Source organism: Sapajus apella, unplaced genomic scaffold, assembly GCF_009761245.1.
Source record: "Sapajus apella isolate SASKATOON/1434 unplaced genomic scaffold, GSC_monkey_1.0 scaffold33, whole genome shotgun sequence".
Lineage (NCBI taxonomy): Eukaryota > Metazoa > Chordata > Mammalia > Primates > Cebidae > Sapajus > Sapajus apella.
In genome coordinates, this window is record NW_022436973.1 from 3,238,996 (window position 1) to 3,253,087 (window position 14,092).

The window sequence follows — 14,092 nt, forward strand, 5'->3', positions numbered from 1 at the left end:
TGTCTGTTTTCTGATACCCTTGAAAGATTTGCACTGGATATTAGAAAGAAAGTGGAACAGTTTTGCTACATTTTTACAACTCCCAAAGCACTTTTGTGTACTTGGTCTTTTAACTAGACGATTACATTACGTGGATAAAGCAAGACAAGTTTTTCGGTTTTGTTTTTGTTTATTTTTAAATTTTTAAGAGCTGGACCCTGCAATCTGGGTTATATGATTTATTGGAAACCAAGTGTCAGTAGATGAGGGGATGGAATTCAAAATTATTGCAAGTACAGGACTTAGTCCTCTAGCACTTGATTTTGGATTAATTTAGAATCTGTTCATGCATGGAAATGCCAAAGACTGGGAACATAATTCCAATAGTCTCAGCAGCACGCTGGGAATAGGAGGACCCCCAAGTCCCAGTGGACTACAAGCCTGCTAGGTCAGACTTCCTATGTGTTTGCTTGGTTCACTGAAAGTGGCCAGGGAGACTTCTATGAATGTGTCAGATATCTCTTGTGCATCAATTTAGGCTCTGTGGCAAAGTCCAGAAGATGTGGGAAATTGAAATAATCGTGTGGATACTTGGTTCTACACCTATGGTTTTGCCAACTCACAGGACACGGGGGAAACATTTGATGTTGTTTTTTCTGCTTCAAGGATTCCAAGATACATCTTTCTTTGTTTCAGCCACCATAGGTTACTGACAGACCAAAATATCCTGACAACTCCTGAATGCTGGAAGGAGAGAAGGGGTTTATAAATCTGAGGTCCTTGACTATTTTGTAAGAAGGAATTACCTGCTAAGTATGGTCTCAGAAAGAAATTCTCTTGGAGGTTTCCTGAGGATAAGTGGAGGAAACAAGCCATAGCCTTTTGGAATTGTGATAATATTCCAAGACAAATGTTTCCCAGGGGCTGGGATTTTACCTTGTATCTATCCTACAATCAGAGTGTCAGATGGAGGAATGTACTTCCGGTATCTGAGCCACTGTTTCTCATCCATAGAATGGGGAGTTTGGATTTCTAAGATCCCTCATCTCATGCTTTGAATGGGACCAGGCTGAGAATTCAAAAGCATCTGCCCCCTGGAACGGGAGGCAGCCAGGATGGGACAAGACTTGTATTAAATAATGAGAAAACAGCATGGTGACTATCACTTGACTCAGTCCAGAAATAAAATATAAGGGGGTCTGAACTGGGGCAGAAGAGGATGACAGCAGAAATTCTTCTAGGAGTGGCAGTCAAGCCAGAACAGGCTCAGGGCAGGCTGCCTGGTTTGGGGAATGGCATCAGTATGTGTGGAGAGGTTCTTAAGGCCAGACAGGTGTCGGGGCCCAAGCCAAGTGGACTGGAGGTCAGAACAGGGCTTCAGTTCTAAAAAAAAGGTGCCTGGCTGAGTACAAAGCAGGCCTGAGTCAAAACCCAGTCACCCAGACCTCACAATCATGGCTGGAGTGGCCACAGATAGACCCACAGTGGGTGCAGGGGATCACAAGTTTATGACAGCAAGAGTCATTTCATGCTTACCTACTTTTTCAAGGCAAATACAGGACTGAGTCTAGGTTGGGGGGTTAGAGAAGCTGAACAGACATTTTTAGAACTGAAGTGTGATGTTTTCATTAATATGAATACACACCATAGCCAATATAGATGGAACGCTTTCTCTGTGCCACCCTATTCTATGTGCCTCACATGTGTGGACTCACTGGCAGGCTAGTATTAGAGCTTTTGCTTATTAATCACTATGACAACAGGTCATTCAAAAAATAACTAATCACTGTGTTACCAAGATCAAAACATAGTACTATTCACCCCTTCAGCTGTGACCACCACCATAGGAGAGTCCAGGCAAAAATACAGAGATCAGAAGGGGCAGGTGGAACCCTGTGCAGGCTAAAGACTCCTAGGAAATATGGGCCCTTGAAATGACCTATGTGGGTTTCACTGTCAGCCCTTCTTTCTTTGGCAGGGTCAAGAGCACTTGACCTGTTGATACGCCTTTTGCTTTTCCAGCAAGTCCTACATCTTTCTAGTAAGGATTCCATGCTCCTAAGCTGGAGGTGACTGGAGGTGACTCCGGGCACCATTTTTCAACCTCTCCTAGAAATGTTCTTTGATTTCTTTAGGCTTTGACTTGGGTGACTATGGAGAACCTGACACGGGAAATTAAAAAGCCACAAGAAGTCTTTTAAAAACTTTGAATTGCCAGGCGTGGTGGCTCACGCCTGTAATCCCAGCACTTTGGGAGGCCGAGGCGGGTGGATCACGAGGTCAAGAGATCAAGACCATCTTGGTCAACATGCTGAAACCCTGTCTCTACTAAAAATACAAAAAAATCAGCTGGGCATGGTGGCGCGTGCCTGTAATCCCAGCTATTCAGGAGGCTGAGGCAGGAGAATTGCCTGAACCCAGGAGGCGGAGGCTGCGGTGAGCCGAGATCGCGCCATTGCACTCCAGCCTGGGTAACGAGAGAAACTGCGTCTCAAAAAAAAAAAAAACCAGTTTGAATTACATGGAACATGTGTTTGAAATGCAAGAAGGGGGAAGCCCTCTTTCTTATCATTTCCATCCTTCCTGACCATCTCCCCTGGGAATCAGATGTCCCAGGCACAGCTTAGCTTTCTAACCCTGCTGTATTGCCCTCCATTCCATGATCTCTCTGAATTGCTCTCCCTTTCTCCCTTTACACTAAAAATACCCTAGTTCTGGCCTTCCTCGTCTCTTTAATAATTAAGCTAGCTGACTTACCTCCCTGCCTTCTGGTCACCCTCTACAATCTGTCTTTGTCTCTGTCAGCAGCAGCACCGTCCTGCTGAAAACCACAAAGACCTCCTAACACCAAAAGACAGGTATCCAGAATCCACATCACATGTCGAGATCCCCTATGATGTGCCATGAAATGACCTTCCCCGTCTTAGCTTTCACTCACATTTTCTATAATTTCTGGGCCCAGCAGGCCTGATCTTGTTCTCAACTTCCCTAACTTAGCCTCTTCCATCTGTCAGAAATAGCCTTTCTCTGTCTCCACCTGAGATTAATATATCCTGGAGAGTCTATCTCCCTTTTTGGTGTCCATATCAAGGGCCAGCTCCTCCAGGAAGCCCTTCTGTACCTCCAACCTCATACTTCATCATTAGAAGAGATCACATTCTCATTAGAAGCCCAGACCTCAGCATCACATAATAATACACCCATCTAACAAACCTGCGCATGTATACCCTGAACCTAAAAAAAAGAATTAAAAAAAAAAACAAACAAAATCTACACTGATGAGAAAAAGGATCAAATCCAACTTTAAGTTCCTGACTCTAACTTTCTACCTTTATTTTAGTGCCTCTCAGAATTATCTGCGTTTATGTTCACATAAACCACTGGCTGGGATCATCATAAGTGAATCATCATGTTCCCCAAACAAGAAACTGCCCTGGCACACAGGAAGCTTATGTTAGTATCTTAGTATGATACATATGTATACACATACTATACACATGAACACGTATCTATGTGATGTTTCCAGAGATATGTGTTCATATCCAAAGACAGTTGTCTTTGAAAGTATACACAAGAAACTCTGATAAACTTCTGGGAAATGAAGATAGGAGAGTGGGGCAAAAGAGAGCATTTAGTAAGTTTATGTTTCTTTATGTATTTCTTGACTCTTAAAACCAATATATCATAATTTAATACAATTCATTAAAATAAAAAAATACATGTCAATTATAGAATACATACATCTGTAAAGAAGAATAAATCAAACAGGAATAATTTCCAGAGACTCACAATCTACATACATTCTATTTATATGATTAGATCCATGTTATTCTTACGTGTCCTTTTTGCCAGTTAGCGTTGTATGGAGAGTACTTCTCCGTTCTCTATCATTGAGCTTGTAAATTATTGACTACTTTGGAATACTGCAAATGATAAAGTGAACATGCATGTACTTAAATCTTTGCATGCATTTGTTATTATTTATTAGGTTAAATTCTTAGAAGTAGAACCGCTGGCTTGAAGGGAATATTATCATTTAAGGTTTTAATCTATGTTGCTGAAAGGCTTTACCAATTATTCTCACCAGCATTGTAAGGAAGTATCCGTCTCACAATACCCACATCAGAATTGGGTGTTCCAATTTTTAAAACCTCCTAAACATCTTCCCTCCTTCCCTCCCTCCCTTCTTCCCTCCCTCCCTCCTTCCCTCCGTTGCTTCCTTCCTTCCTTCCTTCCTTCCTCCCTTCCTTCCTTCCTTCCTTCTTTCCTTCCTTCCTTCCTCTCTCTCTCTCCTTCCTTCCTTTCTTTCTTTCTTCCTTTCCTTCCCTTCCCTTCCCTTTCCTTTCCTTTCCTTTCCTTTCTTTTTCTTTCTTTCTTCTCTTGTTCTGTCACCCAGACTGGAGTGCAGTGCCAGCCTACTCCTCCGCCCCCAACATTCAAGTGATCCTCCTGCCTCAGACTCCCAAGTGGCTGGGATTAAGGTACCCGCTACCATGCCTGGCTAATTTGTTGTGTTTTAAGTAGAGATGGAGTTTCACCATATTGGCCAGGGTGGCCTTGAACTCCTGACCTCAAGTGGTGCTCCCACTTCTGCCTCCCAAAGTGCCGGGATTACAGGCTTGATACAGGCTTGAGCCACCACGCCTGGTCCTAACATTTTCTTTACGGATTCTCCCTTTGCTTTTATAGTTAGGGCACCTCTACCCTGAGATGAATCAGATGCATTTGTTTGTTTTTTTGTCAATTCTTTTACGACTTATTTAATATTTGAATTTTTGATCAATTTAAATCAAATTAGATAAATTTTATGAGGTAAAGGAGGGGATATTTGCCTTGCTATAATTCCCAAATATTTAACCAATCATCTATGCCATATTTATTTAATAATTCTTCCTCACACTTTAAATAATTTGTAGTCTTGTTTTTGTTCTGTGTTTGAATTACTGTTGCTGTACAGTATGATTTGACATCTGACAGGGTGGATTTCACCTTTTTAATTATTTATTTTACATCTAGGGTCATTCTCATGTATTTATTTTGTCTAAATGAATCATAAACAGTCTGTCAAGCTTTCAACATAGATCCAAGGGGAATTTTAAATTTTTTTTCTTATTAATATTTGGGAACTTCCTTCTTTTCTTCCTTTTTTCCTCTTTCTTCTCTCCTCTCTCCTCCTCCTCCTTCTTACTCTATTCTTCTTTCTCTTTTTCATCTCTTCTCCTTCCTTCCCTTACTTTCCTTCTCAACTTACTTCATCATTTTCATTTCTCCATCATTACCTTCTTCTATTTATTGATTTCATTTAAATAATAAATTTCATCGAGAAAAATTAAAAATAGGCATAGTGATCAAATGTTGACATGTTGCCTTTTGTGTATGCTTCAAATATTTTAAAATTGACACCTAAAAAGTTACAGAAACAGGCACATTCTTCCACCTGCATTTTCCTCTACTCTCAATAGTAACTAACATTAAAAAATGCTGCACTATCTTTTTGTGTGTTGTCATTTTGTGCATTTTTAACCTATAATTTCACAACATACTTATTTGTCCATAACAACATATATAGTGTTTTGTATTTTTAGAACTTTTGTACAAAATGTGTCAGACTGAACATGTCCTTTTGCAACTTCATTTATTTTGGTCAACAATATGTCGCTTTTCTTAATGAGCATCCTGCATATTCCTTGTTTCATTTACCCTTGGTTATTTAGAATATGTTCCTTATTTTCATGCTAACTTCAATTGATTCAAATTTTGTTGATGGCTTGTGCAACCAAAGGCCTAAATGAGATCAGTCTTCTGTCGTTTTTCTTTTAATGCTTTCTTGATTAGTCTGACATGCACACCCAGTTGGAAAACACTAGTGCAGAAGAGGGAGAGCCTAATGTCAGCATTACCTAGGTATTAGAAGAATTTGGATATTATCATATAAACCTGGCATGATAGCTATGACAGAACCTGTTCTACTGGGAGAAGGCCCCTGCTCAGGACTTCTCTTTACCTACATGGGAACCTGTGAAGGGGAGACCTGCTTGTGATCTTCATTTATAAGGCTAGTGCTGGCCACTGCTTGGTTCTTATCAATCCATACTTGAGGCTAGCACTACATCTGTTTGAGCAGAATTCTGGTCATAGTCTTACTCTGAATTTGGTATCCTTCCATCACAGCCCTTAAATTCCCTAACTATACCTCACCTAGATTTTCCCACATTGTATCTTCATAGATATCCCCAATCTCATCTTAAATCTGAACTGAATCTGCCTGGCTCTTGTCTCACCAACTATTTGGGGGTAATGTAGTGATTCATTCTGTTTCCACATATTATTTTAAGTTTTTACTCCCTTCTTCCCCCATCTAGGTTCAGTTTTTCCCCTGCTTTTAACACCTTGGTCCAGGCAGCTACATTTTCAAACTGTACTAGCATGGCAAAAAACATTTTTTACACATGCTAAACATGAAAGATTGGCTGTGATTTTATGGGAAAATATGTTAAAGATGATTTGGAGGAAAGATCTGGATTCACATAGAAAGAACTATCTGCCATTGGTAGGTAAAGTGATGTTACATACATGTATTCTTGTTGTCACTTATTTTATCCCATCCATGATGAGAACTGATGATTATAAAACCTTTGACTATGAACATAAGATGTGAGTAGTAAGAGAAAAAACCAGTAACAGAAATGAAAAATAAAATATTTTTGTAATCAAGGTCAGGGAGGACATTATTTTACTTTTTCCATTACATTATTCATGTATGCATAATGGTGTGCAGTATTACTTTCCATGTGTAAAAAAAAATCACACAACAGAGTGCATAAAGAAGTGGAGAAATGGAGAATAGTTCTCAAAGTTATTTGATCTGGCAGATTATCTTCCAGAGATGGGTGCAGCTGTATTTTCCATATCACAGGCTCTTCTGGAACATTAAACTCTTCCCCCATCAAGAGGTGGTGTCTGTGTGTGTTCTCCTTGAATTTGGGTGGCTCTTCCTGACTGCTTCAACCAAGAGACTCCAGTAGGAATCATACCATGTAATTTCTGAGGCTAGATCATAAGATTGCCATGTATTTTAATTTTGTTCTTTGAGGGTTGCTGGCTCCTGGAACCCAGCCAACATACTGTGATGAAGCCTACACAACTGTGGAGAGGCTCACATGGAGAGGAATCAGTGCCCACTGATCTACAGCCCTGGCTGAGCTCTCAGCCAACAGTCATAATCAACTTCCAGCCATATTAATGAACCATCTTGAAAGAGGCTCCACCAACACCAAGCTGAGTAGCGTGATTATGTTGCCAAAGATCACCTCTTTCCTATCATCTTTTTTTCTGAGACTTGTTTAGAGTGAACTCGGAAGCTGTGTTTTGCTCACTCTGAAGATTGAATATAAGAAAATATTGCTCAAGTTCTGGATGATGCAGCTGCTGAAGTAATCTGTGATGCACTTTCCTTCAGGAATCCTTATCTATTTGTTCAGGTGTTCCACAAGACTTCTTATCTTGGAGTCCAAGAATACTCATTGTGTGATTGCTTATTGTTTCCCAGACACCCTGTTGCTTTGAGCCCTTGTCTCATGCTTTCAAGTAATGTTCTCATGTTTACCTGCTGATATTCCTTCAAAGGTGCAGGCTGTATCTCTTCAAGCATGGAATAAAACAATCAGATAAGATGTTGTATAACAATTCATATTAAAAACATGATCTTGTCAGTCAAGAAGAAGAGATGAAAACAAACACCTTGAGAGTTCATGAGTAGAAGTATACAGCCCTGAATTTATGATAATATGGTGCAGTTTATCCTTACGCAGCAATGTAACTGCTTAAAGTGCTCCCAAAATTCAGGCAAAATAAATTATAAGTATTATTAAGATCAAAGAAGGTAAGAGTCCCTACCTTTGACATAGGCCAGGCCAAAGTTTGATGTATATGCTCATCTCTTAGCTCTGCAAGTCTATGAAGAAACCATCAGAAAGCATGCTGAAAATAGAATGAGCTTCCATTCAAAACAGAAAGCTCCTGTCTGTTTTAGTGAAGGCTACCAGATCCTTTATCAGAAATTTGGTATAGTTCAGAGGTACAAATGTTCTTTTAGGTCCTTTGAAGCACAGGATTCAATATCAGAGTTTAGTCTTGGCTCCAACCTCCAATTCTTTGCATAGTCATTTGAGCAATCTTGGGGACCAAGTCTTCCATTAGCATAGTGATCAATTCTCCTCATTAACAAGGAACCAGAGATAATATTTCATAGGCAAAATACTCAGGTATGCAAAAATGTAAGTTTTCAATTGATGTTTTTTGTACTGAAATTATCTTAGCTCATTAGCTTTCACTTCTACCTGGTAGCAGGGAATGCAATTTTGCTATTCCAAGTTGATCCATTATTTCTAGTTTCAAGTTTAGTTTATTTTAGATAAAATTTTAAATTCATAATGTTTTTATGACCTTTTATCTTCTCTTCCAAAAAAAGGTTATTCTAACTTCCTAATAGGTTTACTTTCATAGTAGTTGTTGTTATGTATATATATGTATATATTTTTTCAAAAATCAACTTTATTGGTTTGTAACTCACAAAAAATAAAATTCATTCTTTTAAAGTGTATATTTTTTCAATTTCTACACAAATAGCCTGCCAGAATTGGAATGATGTTGAATGTAGATCAATTGTGAGAGAATTGCCATTAACAGTATTGAGTCTTCCAATCCATGGACATAGTATATCTCTCAATTTATTTAGACTTTTTGTTTCTTTCAGCATTTCATTGAAATTTTAGGTTTAGAGGTCTTGTACATATTTTGTTAAGTTTGTCCTAAGAGTTTTATATTTTGAGATGATAGCATAAATGGTATTGTATTTTAAATTTTAGTTTTCAATTGTTTCTTTCTGATGTATAGATTTAAATTCATTTCTGAATGTTGAACTTGTATTTTGTGATCTTGTTAGTTCTAATAACTTTTCTTTTTAGTTTCTTTAGGACATTGTATGCACATGATTATGTTGTCTGCAAATTAAGGGAGGCTTTAATTGTTTTGTAACCTGTATGACTTTTATTCAACTTCAGTAACAATATTAAATAGAAGTGGTGAGAACTGATATCTTTCCTTATTCCAGAAATTAGAGGATAAGAATTCATTCTTTCATTATTGATTATGATTTTATCTGTAGATATTTCATAGGTATAAGTCTTTCATTCTTGATTATGACATTATCTGTAGATATTTCATGGGTAGTCTGTATAACATTGAGGTGTTTTTATTCTATTCCTAGTTTTATGAAATTTTTATCATAAAAACGTGTTAAATTTTGTCATACATATGAGTATGTGTTTATATTCTAAACAGAATTAGATTTTTAGTCTTTATTCTTATAGTGAAATAAAGTACATTTTAAAATGTTAAACCAGTCATGAAACTCTGGAATCTACTTTTCATAATGCACTACCTTTTATATCTAGATGATTATAATTTACTAAGGATTAAGGATTTTTGTGTATTTTTTCATAAAGAGTATCAGTCTAAAGTATGCTTTTCTTGTAAGATTTTATCTGGTTTTGGGTCAGCATAAAACTGGCCTCGTGAAATGATTTGGGAAATCTTCCTCCATACTCTCTTTTTGAAAGAGTTTAGGTAGAATTGTTATTTATTTTATAAATATTTACTGGAATTCACCAATAAAGTCCTCTTTGCTTGGAGTTTTCTTTGTGGTGAAGTCTCTGATTAAAATTTGATATGGGAATATTCAAGTTTTCTATTTCTTCTTGAGTCAGTATTGGTAACCTGTATCTTTTAAAGAATCTGTTGATTATAGCTAAGTTGTCAAATTTATTAGCATAAATTTGTTTATTATGTTCCCTTATTTATTTACTCTAAAATTTCTGTGGATTTGTAGTGATGTCCCTGTTTACATTCAATTATTGGAAATGCTGCTTCTTTTCAAAAAATACTAATAGTCTATTTAAGAGTTTGTAAATTTTATTTATATTTCTACAAAAACAGCTTCAGTTTCATTGATTTTTCTGTTTTGTCTAATTTTTATTTTATTGGCTTCCTCTCATTACTTTCTTACTTCTATTTCCTTCAGGTTTAACTTACTTTTCTTTTACAGATTATTTAAATGAAAGCTCAGGTCACTCATTTTATATGATTTTTATTTTCTAATATAAGCACTTAATACACATTTCCATCTACATGCTGATTTAGCTCTTTCCAAAATTGTTTTAATATTTTCTGATGCCATTATATTTCAGTTCAAAATATTTCATAATTCTTTTGTGATTTATTCTTTTACAGTCTGTATAGATGTGTGTTGTTGAGTTTGTAAATTTTGGAGATGTTTTCACACAGAATGTTTGTATTATTGATTATAATTTAATTTTATTATTTTCAGAGAAGATAATCTGAATAATTTTAGATTTTTTTGATTCATTGATACTTGTTTTATAGCCCATAATATAATCTAACACCATATAATCTTCCCTGTGCACCTGAAAAGAATGCATATTCTCTTGTCGAGTGGACCATTCAACACATTTCACTTAGGTCGAGTTGGTTTTTAATGTTATCAAAGTCATCTATACCTTTACTACTTGTTCTAATAATTATCTGCTGACTTGTTCTACTAATTACTGAGTGAGCAATGTTAACATATTTAACTATAATTATAAATTTGTCTGTCTTTTAAGTTCTACCAACTTTGGTTTCAGGCATTGTTGAAGCTCTGTTATTAGGTGTGTATATAGATTGAAAATGTTATGTCTTCTGGATGTACTTTGCAGTTTTTCATTATGAAATGCTTCATCTTATCTCTGAAAATATTGCTTATCCTGATGTCTACATTGTAGATCATTAATATAGACATTCTAGACTATGCCTAGCATTTGTTTACATGGTATTTAATTTTGTAGCCTTCAACTTATAACCACACTATGACTTTATATTTAAAGAGGGTTTTCTATGGCTGGCCTATATTTGGGTATTGCCTTTTTACCCTCTCTGACAATGTGTCTTTTAATTGGAGTGTCAAGATTAGTAACATTTAATGTAGTTATTGATATAGTAAGTTTAAATCTATACTCTTGTGATCTTTTTTAAAAAATTGTCTTTTCTGCATCCTTTATTGTTAATTATTGTTTTAGTGTTCTATTATTTCCACTACTGACTTATTAGCTATCCCTTGCTTTAGTTTTTAGTATTACTCTAGGGAATATAACACACACCTTTAACTAATTTCAGCCTACCTTTAAATGATACCATCTCACTTCCCACATAATGTAAAAATCTTATATACCTTATATGCTTTCGTTTATCTCCTTCCATCTTTTGTTGCCATTCAATTTTATTTATGCATATGCTATAAATAGCATTATTCTTGCTTCAAAGATATGTCATTTGAAGAAATAAAAAATGAGAAAAATAGTGTTTTATGTATACTCACTTATATATACCATTTCTAATGTTTCTCATGCCTATAATGTTCTCAGCTGTTCTCAGTTCTCAGCTGTCATCATTTTCCTTCTGCTGGAAGAACAGTCTTTAATATTTCTTGTTGTGCAAGTCTGCTGGTGATGAATTATTTCAGCTTATTTATCAGAAACATAATTTACCCTGAGTTTTGAATTTTACACTTTTCCCTGTGGAAGGGAACTTGAAGAATTTTATCAGGGGAGTTTATAAATGTCATGCTTATATTTGCATTCCAGAAGTATCCTTTGGACAGTCTAATATCCTTTGGACAGTCCCAATTGTTTGGCTTGGGAAAAGTCTGAAAGCAACAGGAACAACCAGGAGGCTGTTAAAATAATCTATGGGAGATATAATGAGGTTTCAAATGAGTCAATGGAGGTAGGGGTGGTGATAAGAAAGCTGGCTTGGTAGATAACTGTGTCATCTGAACTTGGGTATCAAATATAAATGGAGACGATGACTCCCTGTACTTTGGTTATGGCTCTGAAGTAAGGAGAGGCCCTGTGTACTGAGGTGAGAATTTGTAGTAGGAGAAACTGGTTTGTGAGATCAGTGATGCTCATCTTCATGATGGTGAAGGCCCTAGGATTGGGGGGCTGTCCCAGATGCCATGCCTGGCATGCAAGTTCTCCACGGAGATGAACCTCTTATCTGTTTGGGGCCCAGGTACATTTCCAGCTCTTGGTACACTGCACACCAGAGATATAGAGACTGATTTTGTCCAAGTCACTGAGCATGGACTCTGGCTTTAGACTCTAGGTACATGATATTGAGGGTCTCCCACTTCTAGGACACTGGCTCCAGTTCTCTGCTCCTTCTGACCTGCACTGGACAGTTATGGATAATGTCCTTAGGCTAAAATAACTTCAGGTCAGCACTTCTGCACAGAGTGTTTGGCCTGTGGCCTCTCTCATTGCATCAGCCTCACCAGGCTCTTGTTCTGTCTGTTTCTGCTATCCCACTGTTCCAGCAAGTTGTACAGCTGAGTTCACCCCAAGTTATGACATTATTTAGACTTTTCCTTTCAACTCGGAATATGAAACAAGGATAAATCATTCAACCTCCGTCGTCCATTTAACCCCTGTGTAAACTGTCTGAGGAATATAATGATAATTACCTTTTTCAGGGACAGAGTTGGGGGGAGAGTCAATTAAGGCTTGCACTGTGCTTTGAGATCTTTCAATGAAAGGCTCGGGGTTATTACTGTTAACAAGATACTAGAGGGATATTTGCCAGCAGTGACTCCCTTTGAGCCAGCATGTCTGTCATTAGTAATTTGGGGGCTTGGCACAGAGTCATGGGAATGTTTTAATGGCTTCAGTTCAACCCCAGAAATAGATTGTGAAGTTGCAAAAAGAAAAGCTTGTTTTCTCTGCTCTCCTCTACTTCTGTACACGTGGTGACTCTCAGGGGAGATCTCAGGTTCTTTGTCAAGGGCCAAAGAAGTGAGAAACAGGGTCTTATGCTGCCTCAATAAATTCTGACAGTAGACAGTGGTCAGGCCTGTTCCAGGGAGTGATTTAAAGAGGAACTATACCACCAATAGTAACTCTGGCCTAAACTTCATTTCTGGAACTACCTGGGGAGCTTGCTAATCCACTGAAGCTTGGGAGTGATAGGTAATATTATTAAGTTGTGAGTGATAGGTACATTAATATTGTTTCCTAAATAAATATTTAGGAAATGTTTATCAATTTGAACAAGTGATTTTATTCCTAAAACAACTCCCAACTGCTTTTCAGAGCTGTCTTTGTGAGTCAAGAAAACAATGTTTTCTGCCTAGGAGGTGTGGACTTGTTTCTGGCACCTGGGAGAAGAATATATGTGTCCAGCCAACTTGCGTTTGGCCCTTCATTGGCAAAGTCCATGCTGTAGCTTAATTTTCAGCCAATTAATAAACTGTTCTTTTAAAAGCTCCCATCACTTCCTCTTCCTTCGTTTTTTTTTCCCTTTATTTTTTACTCAATTCTTTGTTTTATTTTTAATCATTTCTTTACTCATCAAAGCAACATGATAGACTGCAAAAAACGGCAGATATGTGGAAATGAGAAGTAGCTTTGACTCCTACTGATGGTGACCTTAGGCAAGTCACTTAACCTCTACAACATTTACTTTACCCTCTGAAAAATGTGTTGACAACACAGGGTCCCAGCAAGATGTCTGGGAGTCAATATGGACACAGTTTTTTCAGGTGTTGCAGATGCAGAGTCCCATAAACTTGTGAAGTTACTGAATACAAACAATAGGGTATAGGGGAGACTCCCAGGTGGAACACCCTTGCCCCGGTCACAGGGAGCAGATATTATTCTGTTATAGCAAATGTTTACCAGACTTCATTTCTTTTTTCAAAGCAAATAGGACACTTAAAAATGTATATAGCGTGTCCCAGTTTTTACATGTTGGAACCAATTCATTTTATTTTGCAAAAAGATGTGAAACAATTACAACATGGTTGTAGGCTGGGTTTGACTAACAAGCAACCAATCTGATATTTGTAATATATTTTATCCTTTATCCATTTCTGTCTTTTTCCTCTTCTTCTTTGTCCTCTAATACTTTTTCTTTTTCTATCTTTTTTCCCCCTGAAAAAAGCGTGTTCTTTATATTGTTCTAAAGGAATACTGGAATTCTTTGCTTGAGATACATTCAC

General features: G+C 37.2%; 1 long non-coding RNA gene across 1 annotated transcript in view; it reads left to right on the forward strand.

Annotated features, from left to right (window-relative positions):
• The window catches only part of LOC116562683, a 58,855-nt gene extending 48,930 nt beyond the window's left edge, over positions 1–9,925 (forward strand). The window contains exons 2-3 of the long non-coding RNA XR_004274056.1: positions 676–770; positions 6,896–9,925. This is a non-coding gene — a long non-coding RNA (uncharacterized LOC116562683). The remainder of the gene's footprint in view (positions 1–675; positions 771–6,895) is intronic.
• The last annotated feature ends 4,167 nt before the right edge of the window (positions 9,926–14,092 follow it).